Source organism: Stegostoma tigrinum, chromosome 9 (assembly GCF_030684315.1).
Source record: "Stegostoma tigrinum isolate sSteTig4 chromosome 9, sSteTig4.hap1, whole genome shotgun sequence".
NCBI lineage: Eukaryota > Metazoa > Chordata > Chondrichthyes > Orectolobiformes > Stegostomatidae > Stegostoma > Stegostoma tigrinum.
In genome coordinates, this window is record NC_081362.1 from 39,075,552 (window position 1) to 39,090,331 (window position 14,780).

At 50.1% G+C, this 14,780-nt stretch overlaps 1 protein-coding gene across 4 annotated transcripts in view; it reads left to right on the top strand.

Annotated features, from left to right (window-relative positions):
- LOC125454879 (ribosomal protein S6 kinase alpha-2) overlaps positions 1 to 14,780 on the top strand; it is a 427,165-nt gene that overhangs the window by 354,798 nt on the left and 57,587 nt on the right. The gene's annotated exons all lie outside the window — the stretch shown is intronic.

A 14,780-nucleotide genomic window follows, 5' to 3' on the forward strand; every position in this document is an offset into this window, starting at 1 on the left:
TTATACTCTAATATCCAGAATTAACATGAGGTAAATAGGTGTTAATAGTCAATCTGCAGTTGATTAGCTAATAGACTGTACATTGAGTGGCAGGTACAACCAAGACAGATCCCAAGAATTGCTGAGCCATCCTCCCAGATGAGAGTGATCACTGCATGTAAGAATATTTTAAAACTATTTTTGAGGTGCTTGCCATGAAACTCAATTGAAGCCCCAATTCAGCTTGGAAACTCTCTTGCTTCTTTGGTTTACAAGATGTTTCAGGCAATTGGACTCAAACACAGGATGTTCCAGAGACTGCTCATCATCTGGCCACTCAACTTTTCCACCCAACAGTGCACCCAGCTGGATTGAACAGACTGCATGAAGCTTAAGAAGCAGGCAAATAATTCAACTAAGTTGAACTGTCTGTGTCTTGGGTATCATTAAACTCTAATCTTTCAGAATCCCACAAATGAAATATAGCTATTGGGCTTCCTTTATGTGCACTCTCAGCTAGAGTGAACAGCCAACTTTCTTGCAGGCACCTTCTCTCCAGCCCCACACAGCATTTTTAAAATTTATTCATTTGTGGGATGTGTGCACCACTGACTGGCTGGCATTTATTGCCCGTCCCAAGTTGCAATTGAAAAGGTGTTGGTGAGCTTCCTTCTTGAACTACTCTAGTACACATGCTGTGGATTGGCTCACAATTCTATCAGGGAGGGAATTCCAGGATTTTGACTCAGCGACAGTGCAGGAACAATGGTATATTTCCAAGTCAGGATGGTGAGTGGCTTGGAGGGTAAGTTGAAGGCGATTCCCATATATCTGCTGCCCTTAGTCCTTTGAGATGGAAGTGGTCATGGGGTTGGAACGTGCTGTCTGAGGATCTTTGGTGAATTTCTGCAGTGCATCTTGTAGGTAGTACACACTGCTGCTACTAAACATCAGTGGTGGAGGGAATGGATGCAGTGCCAATCAAGTGGGCTGCTTTTCCTAGATGGCGTCAAGCTACTTGAGTATTGTTGGTACTGCACTCATCCAAGCAATAGAACATAGAACATAGAACAGTACAGCACAGAACAGGCCCTTCAGCCCACAATGTTGTGCCGACCATTGATCCTCATGTATGCACCCTCAAATTTCTGTGACCATATACATGTCCAGCAGTCTCTTAAATGACCCCAATGACCTTGCTTCCACAACTGCTGCTGGCAACGCATTCCATGCTCTCACAACTCTCTGCGTAAAGAACCTGCCTCTGACATCCCCTCTATACTTTCCACCAACCAGCTTAAAACTATGACCCCTCGTGCTAGCCATTTCTGCCCTGGGAAATAGTCTCTGGCTATCAACTCTATCTATGCCTCTCATTATCTTGTATACCTCAATTAGGTCCCCTCTCCTCCTCCTTTTCTCCAATGAAAAGAGACCGAGCTCAGTCAACCTCTCTTCATAAGATAAGCCCTCCAGTCCAGGCAGCATCCTGGTAAACCTCCTCTGAACCCTCTCCAAAGCATCCACATCTTTCCTATAATAGGGCGCCCAGAACTGGACGCAGTATTCCAAGTGCGGTCTAACCAAAGTTTTATAGAGCTGCAACAAGATCTCACGACTCTGACAGTGTAGAGGGCTGTTGTAGGCTGCAGCGGGACATTGACAGGATGCAGAGATGGGCTGAGAGGTGGCAGATGGAGTTCAACCTGGATAAATGCGAGGTGATGCATTTTGGAAGGTCGAATTTGAAAGCTGAGTACAGGATTAAGGATAGGATTCTTGGCAGCGTGGAGGAACAGAGGGATCTTGGTGTGCAGATACATAGATCCCTTAAAATAGCCACCCAAGTGGACAGGGTTGTTAAGAAAGCATATGGTGTTTTGGCTTTCATTAACAGGGGGATTGAGTTTAAGAGTCGTGAGATCTTGTTGCAGCTCTATAAAACTTTGGTTAGACCGCACTTGGAATACTGCGTCCAGTTCTGGGCGCCCTATTATAGGAAAGATGTGGATGCTTTGGAGAGGGTTCAGAGGAGGTTTACCAGGATGCTGCCTGGACTGGAGGGCTTATCTTATGAAGAGAGGTTGACTGAGCTCGGTCTCTTTTCATTGGAGAAAAGGAGGAGGAGAGGGGACCTAATTGAGGTATACAAGATAATGAGAGGCATAGATAGAGTCGATAGCCAGAGACTATTTCCCAGGGCAGAAATGGCTAGCACGAGGGGTCATAGTTTTAAGCTGGTTGGTGGAAAGTATAGAGGGGATGTCAGAGGCAGGTTCTTTACGCAGAGAGTTGTGAGAGCATGGAATGCGTTGCCAGCAGCAGTTGTGGAAGCAAGGTCATTGGGGTCATTTAAGAGACTGCTGGACATGCATATGGTCACAGAAATTTGAGGGTGCATCCATGAGGATCAATGGTCGGCACAACATTGTGGGCTGAAGGGCCTGTTCTGTGCTGTACTGTTCTATGTTCTATGTTCTATGTTCTATGTTCTATGACTCTTAAACTCAATCCCCCTGTTAATGAAAGCCAAAACACCATATGCTTTCTTAACAACCCTGTCCACTTGGGTGGCCATTTTAAGGGGTCTATGTATCTGCACACCAAGATCCCTCTGTTCCTCCACGCTGCCAAGAATCCTATCCTTAATCCTGTACTCAGCTTTCAAATTCGACCTTCCAAAATGCATCACCTCGCATTTATCCAGGTTGAACTCCATCTGCCACCTCTCAGCCCATCTCTGCATCCTGTCAATGTCCCGCTGCAGCCTACAACAGCCCTCTACACTGTCAACGACACCTCCGACCTTTGTGTCGTCTGCAAACTTGCTGACCCATCCTTCAATCCCCTCATCCAAGTCATTAATAAAAATTACAAACAGTAGAGGCCCAAGGACAGAGCCCTGTGGAACTCCACTCACCACTGACTTCCAGGCAGAATATTTTCCTTCTACTACCACTCGCTGTCTTCTGTTGGCCAGCCAATTCTGTATCCAAGCAGCTAAGTTCCCCTGTATCCCATTCCTCCTGACCTTCTGAATGAGCCTACCATGGGGAACCTTATCAAATGCCTTACTGAAGTCCATATACACCACATCCACAGCTCGACCCTCATCAACTTTTCTAGTCACATCCTCAAAAAACTCAATAAGGTTTGTAAGGCATGACCTACCCCTCACAAAGCCGTGTTGACTGTATTTGATCAAGCCATGCTCTTCCAGATGGTCATAAATCTTATCCCTCAGAATCCTTTCTAACACCTTGCAGACGACAGACGTGAGACTTACCGGTCTATAATTGCCGGGGATTTCCCTATTTCCTTTCTTGAAGAGAGGAATTACATTTGCCTCTCTCCAGTCCTCAGGTACGACTCCAGTGGAGAGCGAGGATGCAAAGATCTTCGCAAGTGGCGAAGCAATTGCATTTCTCGCTTCCCAAAGCAGCCGAGGACAAATCTGATCCGGGCCTGGCGACTTGTCAATCTTAATGTTTGACAAAATTTTCAGCACATCAGCTTCGTCTATCTCTATCCATTCCAGCATGCACACCTGCTCTTCAAAGGTTTCATTCACTACAAAGTTGGTTTCTTTCGTAAAGACAGAAGCAAAAAACTCATTTAGGGCTTCCCCTACCTCCTCAGGCTCCACACACAAGTTCCCTATGCTATCCCTGATCGGCCCTACTCTTTCTTTGACCATTCTCTTATTCCTCACGTAAGTGTAAAATGCCTTTGTGTTTTCCCGGATTCCTTCTGCCAAGCCTTTCTCGTGCCCCCTCCTGGCTCTCCTCAGACCATTTTTGAGCTCCTTCCTTGCCTGCATGTAATCCTCTCTAGCTGAACTTGACCCTAGCTTCCTCCACCTTATGTAAGCTACCTTCTTCCTTTTCACTAGAAGCTCCACCACTCTCGTCATCCAAGGTTCCTTAATCTTACCCCTTCTTGCCTGTCTCAGAGGGACATATTTACTCATCACTCCCAACAACTGTTCCTTAAACCGTCTCCACATGTCTATAGTTCCCTTACCATGGAACAACTGCTCCCAGTCCATGCTTCCTAACTCATGTCTAATCGCATCATAGTTTCCTCTTCCCCAATTAAATATCCTCCCATTCTGCCGAATCCTCTCCTTCTCCATAGCTATGTAGAATGTGAGGCAGTTATGGTCACTATCACCAAAATGCTCTCCCACCACAAGATCTGATACCTGCCCCGGCTCAATTCCGAGCACCAAGTCTAGAATGGCCTCTCCCCTCGTCGGCCTGTCAACGTACTGCGTTAGGAAACCCTCCTGAACACACCTTACAAAAACAGCTCCATTCAAATCTTCTGCTCGAAGGAGGTTCCAATCAATATTAGGAAAGTTAAAGTCACCCATTAGAACAACCCTACTGCGTCCACACTTTTCCAAAATCTGTCGACCTATGCTTTCTTCAATGTCCCTGCTGCTATTGGGGGGCCTGTAGTAAACCCCTAACGAGGTGACTACTCCCTTGCTGTTCCTAATTTCCACCCATACTGACTCAGTAGGCAGATCTTCCTCGACAAAGGAAGCTTCTGTAGCTGTGATACCCTCTCTGATTAGTAGTGCTACACCCCCTCCTCTTTTTCCCCCCTCCCTATTCTTTTTAAATGTTCTAAACCCTGGAACATCCAGCAACCATTCCTGCCCATGAGAAACCCATGTCTCTGTTATGGCCACAACATCATAGCACCAGGTACTGATCCATGCTCTAAGTTCATCACTTTTATTCCGGATACTCCTTGCATTAAAGCAAACACACTTTAACCGATCCCTTGGTTCCTTCCCAGGAAAATCCTTCCCACAAGCTGGTCTACCTCTTGCTACTGCCTCACCTGCATCAACGCTCACCTCTGGTATACAGCTCAGGTTCCCACCCCCCTGCCATACTAGTTTAAACCCTCTCGAACTACTCGAGCAAACCTTCCACCCAGGACATTGGTCCCCTTCCAGTTCAGATGCAACCCGTCCTTCTTGTACAGGTCCCACCTTCCCCAGAAGGCATCCCAATTATCAACATATCTGAAGCCCTCCCTCCTACACCAGCTGCGTAGCCACGTGTTCAGCTGCGCCCGCTCCCTGTTCCTCACCTCGCTATCTCGTGGCACCGGTAGTAAACCAGAGAACACTACTCTGTTCGTCCTGCTCTGCAGCTTCCATCCTAACTCCCTGAAATCACTTTTTATATCCTCAAAGTGGGGAGTATTCCAACACATTCCTGACTTGTGCCTTGCAAATAGTGGACAGACTTTGGGGAGCCAGAAGGTGAGTTACTCGCCACAATTTTCCTAGCCTCTGACTGGTTTCAGTAGCCATTATGTTTATGTGGTGAGTCAGGTTGTGTTTCTGGTCAATGATAACCCCCAGGAAGTTGATAGTGGAGTCTCAGTGATGGTAACACCATTGAATGTCAAGGAGCAGTGGTTAGTTTGTCTCTTATTGGTGATGGTCATAGCTTGGCATTTGTGTGGAGCAAACATTACTTGCCGCTTGTCAGCCCAAGCCCGGATATTGTCTAGATCTTGTTGCATTTGAACATGGACTGCTTCAGTATCTGAGGAATCATGAATGGTGCTGAACATTGTGGAATCCTCAGCAAACACCTCCACTTCTTACATTATGATGCCTGGAAGGTCATTAGTGAAGCAGCTGAAGATGGCTGGGCCTTGGACACTACCCTGAGGAATTCCCACAGAGATATCCTGGAGCTGAGATGATTGACCTCCAACAACCACGACCATCTTCCTATGTGGCAGGTAAGACTCTAACCAGCTGAGAGTTTCCACTGATACCCATCAATTCCAGGTTTGCTCGGACTCCTTGATGCCACACTGAGTCGAATACAGCCTTGATGCCAAGGGGTGTCACTCTCACCTCACCTCTGGAATTCAGCTCTTTTCTCCATCTTTGAACTAAGGCTGTAATGACATCAGGAGCTAAGTGGCCCTGGCAGAACTCAAACTGGGCATCAATGAGCAGGTTATTGCTGAGCAAGTGCTGTTTGATAGCACTGTTGATGACACCTTCCATCGCTTTACTGATGATTGAGAGTAGACTGATGGGGCAGTAATTTTCCAGGTTGGATTTGTCCTGCTTTTTATGTACAGGACGTACCTGGACAATTTTCCAGGCTATAAAGTCACAGTTTGTGCTGGAGTACAATTCTGCTGCTGTTAATGGCCCACAATGCCTCATAGATGTCCAGTCTTGAGTTGCTAGATCTGTTCAAAGTCTGTCACATATGGCACAGGGATAGTGCCACACAACACGACGGAGATTATTCTCTTTGTAGAGGCTGGACTTTGGCTCCACAGAGACTGTGGACAAAGGATTATTTTCATTAGAAAGACAGAGATTGAGGGGGGACCTGATTGAGGTCTACAAAATCATGAGGGGTATAGACAGGGTGGATAGCAAAAAGCTTTTTCCCAGAGTGGGGGACTCAATTACTAGGGGTCATGAGTTCAAAGTGAGAGGAGGAAAGTTTAAGGGAGATATGCGTGGAAAGTTCTTTACACAGAGGGTGGTGGGTGCCTGGAACCTCCTGGAACGTGTTGCCAGCGGAGGTGGTAGACGCAGACACATTAGCGTCTTTTAAGATATATTTGGACAGGTACATGGATGGGCAGGGAGCAAATGGACACAGACCATTAGAAAATAGATGACAGGTTAGACAGAGGATCTTGATCAGTGCAGGCTTGGAGGGCTGAAGGGCCTGTTCCTGTGCTGTAGCTTTCTTTGTTTCTTTGTGATGGCCACACTTGCTAATACTGTCATGGATAGATGTATCTACAGTTGGCAGATTGGCATGGATGAGGTCAAGTATGTTTTCCCTCTTGTTGGTTCCCTCACCACCTACCACAGGCCCAGTCTGGCAGTTAGGTCCTTTAGGACCCAATCAACTTGATCAGTAGTACTGCTGCTGAGCCACTCTTGGTGGTGGACATTGAAATCCCCCAATCAGAGTACATTTTGTGCTCTTGCCATCTTTAGTGCTTCCACTAAGTGTTCAACATGGAGAAATACTGATTCATCAGCTGAAAGAAGATGGTATGTAGTAATCAGAGATAATGGGAACTGCAGATGCTGGAGAATCCAAGATAATAAAATGTGAGGCTGGATGAACACAGCAGGCCAAGCAGCATCTCAGGAGCACAAAAGCTGACGTTTCGGGCCTAGACCCTTCATCAGAGAGAGGGTCTAGGCCCAAAACGTCAGCTTTTGTGCTCCTGAGATGCTGCTTGGCCTGCTGTGTTCATCCAGCCTCACATTTTATTATCTTGGTATGTAGTAATCAGCAGGTTTCCTTGCCCATGTTTAACCTGAAGCCACGAGACTTCATGCAGTCCAGAATCAATGTTGAGGACTCCCAGAACAACTCCCTCCCAACTGGATAACACTGTGCCATCACCTCTGCCGGATCCGTCCCACCAGTGGGACAGGACAAATCTGGGAACAATAATGGTGATAATTGGGATATTTGTCTGTAAGATATGATTCATTGAGTCTGACTGTGTCAGGCTGCTGCTTGACTTATCCATGTGATAGCTCTGCCAATTTTGGCACTAGGCCCCAGATATTAATAAGGAGGACTTTGCAGGGTCAACAGGACTGTTTCTACCCTTGTCTTTTCCAGCACCTATGTCAATGCAGTTGATCCGTCCAGTTTCATTTTTTTGAAACTTTGTAGCAATCGGTACAACTGAATTGCTTGCTAGGCCATTTCAGAGGGCAGTTGAAAGTCAACCACATTGCTGTGGGTCTAGAGTCAGATGGAGGCCAGACCGGATGACGATGGTAGATTTCTTTCCCTGAAGGGGATCAGTGAATGAGATGGGTTTTTCCAACAGTTGATAATGATTTCATGGCCATCAGTAGATTCTTAATTCCAGTTTTTTTAAATTGAATTCAAATTCCACCAACTGCCATGGAGGAATTCGAACCTGGGTCCCCAGAACATTAGCTGAGTTTTTGGATTAATAATCTAGCAATAATACTACTAGGCCATCACCTTCCCTAAAAATGCTGAAAAATGCCCCAGGAATTCCAAGTCTCAAATGGTCAACAGCATGGAGCCAGTTAACAGTAACACTTTATCTTCAAGTAGGCTCTTTCCCTGCTCTAAACCAAAACTGTTCCCAGTTTGAGTTTTGAGTGACATATTAAAACCTCACAACAAATTTTGAACTTGTCCCTAGGCAGGATCAAATATAACCCGCAACGGGACATCTAGTGCGTAAAGGTTATAAGCTCAACATTCTCCTATCCCACACAGCGCAAATTGGATATAAAATTACATTTTATAACATTACCTGCTTTCTGGCTTCCTCTTTTCTAATATAGCAGGGTATGTTTGATATCTTGGGGGCTTTTCTGGACTCTAAGTAATTCTGGCAGATCAAATACAATGCATCCATTATCTTTACACTAACCTCATTTGAAACTCTGCATTGCATGTTGTCAGATCTACAGGATTTCATTTATTCCCATTCATTGTTCCAACATGATTTATTTACTTATGCTGATTTCTTTAAGTACCTCATTCCTTCTGCTGCCTTAGTGCACTGTCATTACAACAATTACTTTTGTACCTTCTTTGAAGAAGTCAGCTATAAAGTTTTCATTTCATTTCATTGCAATTTCCTTAATTTCCATTATAATTTCCAATAAACCCAAACAAACAGACAAAACGGGCTCAGAAACCATAACCACTCTCCCCTATATCAAAGACATTTCCGAAATGACTGCCAGACTACTCGGACCTCTTGGCATCAGGGTAGCCCACAAACCCACCAACACATTAAAACTGCAGCTAATGAACTTAAAAGACCCTATACAGACAACAAATAAAACGAACGTCGTCTACAAAATACCTTGCAAGAACTGTGACAAACACTACATAGGACAAACTGGCAGAAAGCTAGCCACCAGGATACATGAACATCAACTAGCCACAAAAAGACATGACCCACTATCACTAGTATCCTTACATACAGATGAGGAAGGACACCACTTTGATTGGGACAACACATCCATCCTAGGACAAGCCAGACAGAAACTTGCACGAGAATTCCTAGAAGCATGGCATTCCAACCGGAACTCCATCAACAAATACATTGATTTGGAGCCAATCTACCATCCCCTGAGAAAAAGAACAGGAAATGACATCACCAACGCAGGAAATGACATCACCAACCCAAGGAAACCTAACCAGATAAATAGAAAGCGGGACATAACACCAGTGCTTCATCGGAGGCTCACTGTTGATGTTACCTAGAATGGTGACAAAACATCTGGGAACAAACCTTCAAGCTCAGTGAACCAGCTTACATCTGGAACAAAATAAAGACCCACTCTCTTGTGGACCGAGAGGAGGAGAGTGCTGTCTTGGAGGTGAAAGGAGGACGTCAGGTTGGCTGTGCACCCTTGCGACCAGCGGATCTTAATGCTGGCTTCGGCCTAACGTTGGTTCAGGGGAGCAGCCAACCTGCAACGATGGCTGCGGCAAGTGCTCGTGCCCCAGGTCAGGGGGTCCGGAACACCATCCGTGTTTCTGTAAAGAAGGTGGATGAAGGGGCACCTGTGGACCACACCTTCTTCGTGAAGAGGGTCCTGTTGGACTGTTGCGGTTCGCTGCTGCGGACATTTACTGCCTGCAGGATTTCCCCGGAGGAGGTTTTTGCGATGTGACCTTCAGGAGTGCCAAGCTTTGCGAGCGCTTCCTGGAGGTTTTCAAGGAGAAAGGAGGTGAGGGCCCTCTCTCTGTATTGACCGCTGTCCCGCTGTTTGTATGCCAGCGCAGAGGAGCCGTATGGTGATTGTACACATGTACAACCCGCATGTGCCAGCAGTTGATGTCCTGACCTTCCTTGGAAGGTACGTGAAGGTGGAAGGGGACCCAGCTGACATCATGGGCCCCTTTGGCATCTGGACCAGTAAGAGACAGGTCAAGGTGACGCTGAGGATGGGCGCGGACGGGAATGTCGTACACCCACCGTCCAGCTTCGCGATCGGCGGGAGCAAGGGCTACCTGACCTATGCAGGGAAACCTAAAGTCTGCCATGCCTGTGGTAGGTCAGGTCACATGGCGGCTGACTGCAAAGCCACCATCTCAGGAACTGCAGGGAGGAGGGACACGTGGCAAAGGATTGCCCACAAGAGAAAAGCTGCAACCTTTGCGGGGAAGCGGGCCACCTCTATAGGGCATGCCCGCAGCAGGGGACCACCTACGCCCAGGTCGCCGGCAGGGGCAATGCGGGCCCAGCTCCCCCGGAGGAGAGGAAGGCACCAGGGCCCAGCAAGGACCCCACTAATGTGCAGGAGGGCCAGGTCGTGCAGGAGGGCCCAGCCCCGCAGGATGGGCCCGAGGCCAGCAAAGCGCCCCTGCAGGCTCCGCTCCCCACCGACAACCCGGAGTTGATGGAGGCGGCGACAGGCGACCCAGGGGAGTCGATGACGGTCCGGAAAGCGAGGAGGAAGGTGCGTCGACGGGCCCAGGAACCGCAACCATCAGGCGGGAAGAGGCAGCTACAGGGGGGCTATAAAAGCTCCTCTGACGAGGGGGATTAGGAGAGGGCCCGCCCGAAGCGGAAGTTAAAGATCTCGAGGGAGAAGCTAAGCAGCACCCCGCTTCCAGGTGACGGGAGGCATCCCGAGGCTCCCTCCGACACCCAGTCAAGTGCCGCTGGGGCACTGGAGGGCCCCCCGGAACTTCCAGGCGGGAAGGAGGAAACAGCGCGTCCCCAGCCTGACCCAGAGCCGGACCCTCCGGCCTCCACACCCACGACGGGGAGATGCCACCTGGAAGGCAGCACGGATGGTTTCCTGAGCCCGGAGAGCGTCCAGCAGTTAGCCCGGGCAATGGGCATGAAGGGACAGATGGAGGGGCTGGACCTTGGACTTGGGGAGGGTACTGCGGTCACTGCCCACAATGGGGGTACGAGTTGCGAGCATTAAGGTGCGCAGTGTCAAGTCCACCACAAGATATGTATCCACGTTGGCCTACCTGACCACCATCAAAGCGGACCTCCTGTTTCTGCAGGAGTGCAGGATACCGCACCTCGGCAGGTATGGGAAATGGTCCGGCACCTGGACCTGTGGGCCTTCGATCTGGTCGGGGGGTAAAGACTGTCGCCCCTCGGACCTGGCTATTCGGCTGCAGGGGCACGACTTCACCATCTCTCAAGTTCAGGAGGTGGTGGGGTGCGCCTCCTAGTGGCTGACATCACCTACAGGAATGCTCCCCTGAGGCTGATCAACGTGTACGCCCCAGCGGTACGGAATGAGCGGTTGGCCGTTCTGCAGCGGCTTCCACCCCTGCTGGCTACGTCCAGGCCGGTCATCCTAGGCGGAGACTTCAATTGCATCATCGATGCAGATGGAAGATCCGGCGTGGGGACAGCGGGTGGGGGGAGTCAACTGGACGTCACGTCCAGATTCCTGATGGGCACGGTGAAGGACGCCAAGCTGCTCGACGCCTTCAGCACCCCTGCAGACGGAGCGCAGCGGAGGTACACCTGGTCGCGGCCAGACGGGTCTATCCACTCAAGGATGGACTTCCTGTTTGTGTCAAGGGCGTTCTCGGTCAGGCCCACCAGCGTCGAGCCGGTGTTCTTCTCTGACCACTGCCTCCTGCTGGCCGACTGTCACTTACAGGACGACCAGCCGGCCGGCAAGGGGACGTGGAACCTCAACACGACTCTGTTGACCCCAGAGAACGTCGTGGAGCTTAAGAGGGAGTACGCCGGTTGGAGAACCGTGAAACCCCTCTTTGAGTCTCCGGGCGACTGGTGGGAGACGGTGAAGGAGAACATCAAGAGGTTCTTTGTCGTCAAGGGTGTTCGGAAGGCGAGAGAGAGGCGGGGAAAGCTGTCGCGACTCCAGAAAAGGGCGCAGAACCTGCTCCTTCTGCAGTTGATGGGGGTCGATGTCACGGAGGACCTCCGCGAGGTGAGGGGCCAGCAAGGCTCGCTCTTCACCACGGAGGCCTCCAGGATAATCTTCCGGTCCAGGGTCCGCTCCGTGGAGCAAGACAAGACGTGCTCCCGTTTCTTCTTTCAGAAGGTGCACAAAGAGAGCTCTGTGCTTGGCCGGCTGAAGGAGGACGACGGCTCAGTGACGTCGTCTCGGCCCGACATTTTGAGGATCAGCAGATCCTTCTATGCCGGACTGTACGACACGAAGCCCACGGACAGCACGGCCTCCGAGCCGTTCCTGTCATCTATCACGGAGGTCTTAGACGACGGCACGAGGGAGTGGCTGGACCGGCCGATATCCCTGGACGAGCTGACCAGAGCCCTCAAGTCCTCGGAGAGGAATAGGACTCCCGGAAGCAACGGCTTACCGGTCGAGCTGTATTCCGCTCTGTGGGACCTGGTCGGCCAGGACCTGCTGGAGGTGTACGATAGTACACTTCGGGCAGGAGAAACGTGCAAGTCCATGAGGAAGGGCATCATCACCCTCATTTACAAGAGGAAGGAGGAGAGGGAAGAAATTAAGAATTGGCGTCCCATTTCACTATTGAACGTGGACTACAAAATCCTGGCCAAGGTCATAGTCAACCGGTTCAGGTCTGTCCTGGAGTCGGTGATTCACCCTGACCAAACCTGTGCTGTGCCGGGCAGGAAGATCGCTGAGAGCCTCGCGCTCATCAGGGATACGATCGCCTACGTACAGGACAGGCGGGTGGACACCTGCCTCGTCAGCCTGGACCAGGAGATGGCCTTCGACAGGGTCTCTCATGCTTACATGAGGGACGTCCTCTCCAAATTGGGGTTCGGGGAGGGCATCCGCAAATGGATCCGGCTGCTCTACGCCAACATCGTTAGCGCAGTCTCGATCAACGGGTGGGAATCAGACAGTTTTCTTGTTTAGATCTGGAGTCAAGCAGGGCTGCCTGCTGTCTCCTGCCTTGTTCGTGTGCTGTGTGGAGCCCTTCGCCGCATCCATCAGGAAGGACGTGAGCCTGAAGGGTGTGACTATCCCAGGCAGCGGAGGCCTTCAGGTCAAGACCTCCCTGTACATGGACGATGTCGCCGTCTTCTGCACCGATCGTCGGTCAGTGAGTAGACTATTGGACATCTGCGGCCAGTTTGAACTGGTCTCGGGTGCCAAAGTCAATAGGGGTAAGAGCGAGGTCATGTTCTTCGGGAACTGGGACAACCGCTCCCCTTCATCCCCTTCACCGTCAGGACAGATTACCTGAAGCTGCTGGGTGTTTGGTTTGGTGGAGCTGGGGCGTGTACTAAGACTTGGGAGGAGTGTATCACCAAACTGAAGCAGAAGCTGGGCAGGTGGACGCTCCGGTCCCTCTCCATCGCGGATAAAAACCTGGTTGTCAGGTGCGAGGGACTTTCGGTACTGTTGTATGTGGCGCAGGCCTGGCCTATTCCCTGGGCCTGCGCCGCTGCAGTCACCCGGGCCATCTCCCACTTATTTGGGGGTCAAGGGTGAACCGGGTCCGCAGGGACACCATGTACAAAGACCTGGAAAATGGGGGAAAGGGCGTACCGAATGCCACCCTCGCCCTGACGGCTACCTTTTGTGTGCGGCTGCATCAAGCTGTGCGTAGATCCTCAGTATGCAAACACCAAGTGTCACTACTTACTGAAGTTCTACCTATCCCCGGTGTTGCGAAGGATGGGCCTGGCCTCGTTGCCGCAGAACGCTCCGAGTAGCTGGACCGTTCCGTACCACCTGTCCTTCGTGGAGAAATTTTTGAAAGGAAACGCCTTTGACCACAAGGCCGTCAGGCAGTGGTCAGCACGTAGTATCCTCGGGACCCTTCGTGGAAAGGAGAGGGTGGATCCCGTCGTGTGGTTCCCCACGCGGACTGCCAAAGTCGTTTGGCAGAATGCCTCATCGCCAGAACTTTCAAACAAGCACAAGGACATTGCTTGGCTGGCGGTGAGAGGGGCTCTGCCAGTGAGATCCTTTTTGCATGTCCGGAATCTCTGCGCATGAGGTGGCTGCGGGGCGGACGAGACTGTCGATCACCTCCTTCTGGAGTGTGCCTATGCGCAGGAGTTCTGGAGGGGGATGCAGTGGTATTTGTCGAGGTTCATCCCGAGCAGCTCCGTGACGCGGGACTCCGTGCTCTATGGGCTGTTTCCGGGGACGCACACCGAGACCAACATCAACTGTGCCTGGAGGACCATCAATGCGGTGAAAGACGCTCTTTGGTCTGCCCGCAACTTGCTGGTCTGCCAGCTGAAAGAACTGACCCCGACCGAGTGTTGCAGACTGGCGCACTCCAAGGTCCAGGACTTCGTGCTGAGGGACGTGCTAAAGCTTGGGGCAGCCGCCGCCAAGGCGCGGTGGGGAAAGACCACCGTATGAAACCCCTCGTCCAGAATAGAAAAAAGAACCCTATCTGGTAACTGGGCCCAGCTGGCGCCTTCCCCAACTGGTCAGGGGGCCAACGGGGACTGTGCGGGGTGACGACTGCTGGGGTGTTTTCTTTGCTTTGTGTTTGTTTTCTTTCTTTGTTTTTTTCCTTTAATTGGTGTATGTACCCGCTGGGTAACCCGGAGCAGCTTGCATGACTGGGTAGGTGTGTAAATATGTTTTTTTTTGTACATCTTACGAATAAAGTATATTTTTTTCCAATAAAAAGGTGATGAAACGTCTGAAAACGAACCTTCCAGATCAGCGAGCAGACTCACATCCAGAATTATAATTTCCCATTACTCTGTCTCCAAGACATCTAGGCTTTTTTTCACTAATTACTTTTTCATAACTGTAGAAGCTTTTGTAATATGTTTTATATCTCTTGCTAGTTCAA